A 2,625-nucleotide genomic window follows, 5' to 3' on the forward strand; every position below is an offset into this window, starting at 1 on the left:
GGAAAAAATCCAGTCTTATAGATACGTAGTTGGAAAAGTGAGGAGTATTTCATGAGCCTTTTTAGATAATTGTGGCTATCCTGTTTTGATTCTATACTAAAACATAGTGACTGGTAATTCCTCAAAAGGCCAGTTGCAGTGTGGAATCTGTAACCATATCAGTAAACTTTTCAAACTGTTATATTAGAAATCATTGGTCTGTCTTGCATTTGACTGGCTCTTGTATTTATGCATGATCTTGTAACTTCATGCTTTGGTTCTTTGGCAAATAGTTCATTTAGTTATGCAGATAGCCAAATGCTGACAACATCAGACAACAACAAAAGTCACATTAGCTTACTTCACCTCCAATCTCATCATAAAAATCTTGAATTATCATGGTCAAGCTCATGGTGGCGGACACAATTTCTTCCAAATCTCTAATTTTCCTCTTGAAAGCTCTAATTTTACACTGGCACAAATACTTCAGTTGCTTTCCTGAAGGTCAAGACAGGCTCACTTCATTCATTTTCAAGAAAATGACTGCCAAATACTCAAGTCTGAATATTAATATCTTCCTGTCAGTCATTCTCTAAAACAAAATGGTGCTCCATGAAAAAGCGGCTAGTTCCGTTCCCCGGACTTGGCTTCACAAAGTGCTAGGATTACAGATGTGAGCCATGAGTCCAGCGTTGCTATATTTTTATTAATTAACTTTTTAAATTTTATTTTTAGTTGACACATTATATACATTCACAGGATACAGAGTGATATTTTGATGCATGTGTATAATGAGCAATGATCAGATCAGGAAAGTTAGGATATCTAGCACCTGGAATATTTATCATTTGTGTTGTGCCCATTCAAAATCCTCTCTTCTAGATTATTGAAAATATGCACTAAATTTTTGGTAACCATATTTACCTCCAGTGCTACAAAACACTGGAATGTATTCCTCCTATATAGCTGTATAGTACTTTTGTATCTGTTAACCAGCCTCTCCCCAACCTCCTCTCTCGCCTCTTCTCAGTCTCTAATAATCTTTATTCTACTATCTACTTCTATGAGCTCAATTTTTAGCTCCCACATATGAATGGCAGCATGTGGTATTTCTCTTTCTGTACCTGATTTATTTCATGTAACATAATGTCCTCCAGGCTCAGTCGTGTTGCTTCAGTTGACAGAATTTCATTCTTTTTTATGGATGAACAGTATTTGATGGTGTATATATACCACGTTTTCCTTATCCATTCATATGCTGGTGTACATTTAAGTTGGTTCCATGTCTTGACTATTGTGAATAGAGCTGCAATGAACATGAGGGTGTGGTTATTTCTTCAATATACTAATTTCCTTCCTTATTGGATAAATACCCAGTAGTGGGGTTGCTGGGTCATATGGTATTTCTATTTTTAGTTTTTTGAGAAACTGCCGTACTGTTTTTCCATAATGACTATAAATCAACTTTTGACATTAACTATTGTCTTCCATTGCAGTAGATGAAGACCAATCACTCTTGGACTGTCATCTGTTCCCCTTCCTCCAACCCTTCCAAAATATACATATCTCAATGTTTTACGAAATACATGATATCCAGTGTTTATTTGATTATGCCCATGTAATTACTATTCACAGTCACACACTGTGGTACACTCTGATTACCCTGCTTTTCCAAATTTTTGGTTTTCTTGAACTTATAATAATTGCCTTGTTTACTAAAGTGCTTAATTTTCTTTGTGCTTGTCATTTGCTCAGTTTTGCCACACTCTCCCAATGCCTTTCATTGTAGTTTTCCTGCCAGACCTGCCCAATTAGGTAGCCTGCCAGTTCTAATTGTTTTCTTGCTTGCTTACCTCCCTGATACCTTCATTCTCTTCTGTTAGCACTGGTTGCTTTCTAGGCCTTCTGCACAGCTGTCATCCTGAGACTTCCTTTTGCTTCCATCTTACGAAATTTCCTCAGCTTTTGTCTTAAGTTTGACTTCTGGTTTTCTGGTTCTCATCTCTTCCTCTTGGTTTTCTCCTTTGTTTTGGTGGAGTACATCCTCAAGTAGCTTTGTTAAGATAAAAACTCAGTAGAATTAAAGAAGGCAGAAATGATGATAGCCTTCAAAGTGCTCCAATCTGGAATGGTTGACCTCTATACCTAATGTATAGTTTTCATACTGAAATTTCTATTATACCCTGGAGTCTTCATCCGCATCTCACCTATGTTGGATCTCGTTTTCTGCATCCCACATTTTCCTCTGTAATGGATTAATCTCATTTCATTTTAATGGAGCACAGCATCAGGTGGCTGAGAGAAAGATATGTAGGAGGTAAATTTTTTGAGACACTTTTGAAAATGTGTTTATTATATACTTATACTTACTTGACAGTTTGGCTGTGTGTAGACTTATGAATTGTAAACATTTTCTACTCAGAATTTTGAAAGAAAATATTGTTTCCTAGAGTCCAAAGTTGTTGAGAAGTCTAAGGCTATTTGACTATGAGTTTTTCTATATGGCTTGTTTTTCTTCCCTCTTTCTGGAAGCTCAGGGAATCTTCTCTTTTTCCCCACTGTCTTGAAATTTCACTCTGATGTGACTTTACATGGATCTATTTTTTTTTTTTTTTTTTTTTTTTTTTTTTTTGGTTTTTTTTTTTT

The sequence above is a fragment of the Sapajus apella genome, unplaced genomic scaffold (genome assembly GCF_009761245.1).
Source record: "Sapajus apella isolate SASKATOON/1434 unplaced genomic scaffold, GSC_monkey_1.0 scaffold31, whole genome shotgun sequence".
Classification (NCBI taxonomy): Eukaryota; Metazoa; Chordata; class Mammalia; order Primates; family Cebidae; genus Sapajus; species Sapajus apella.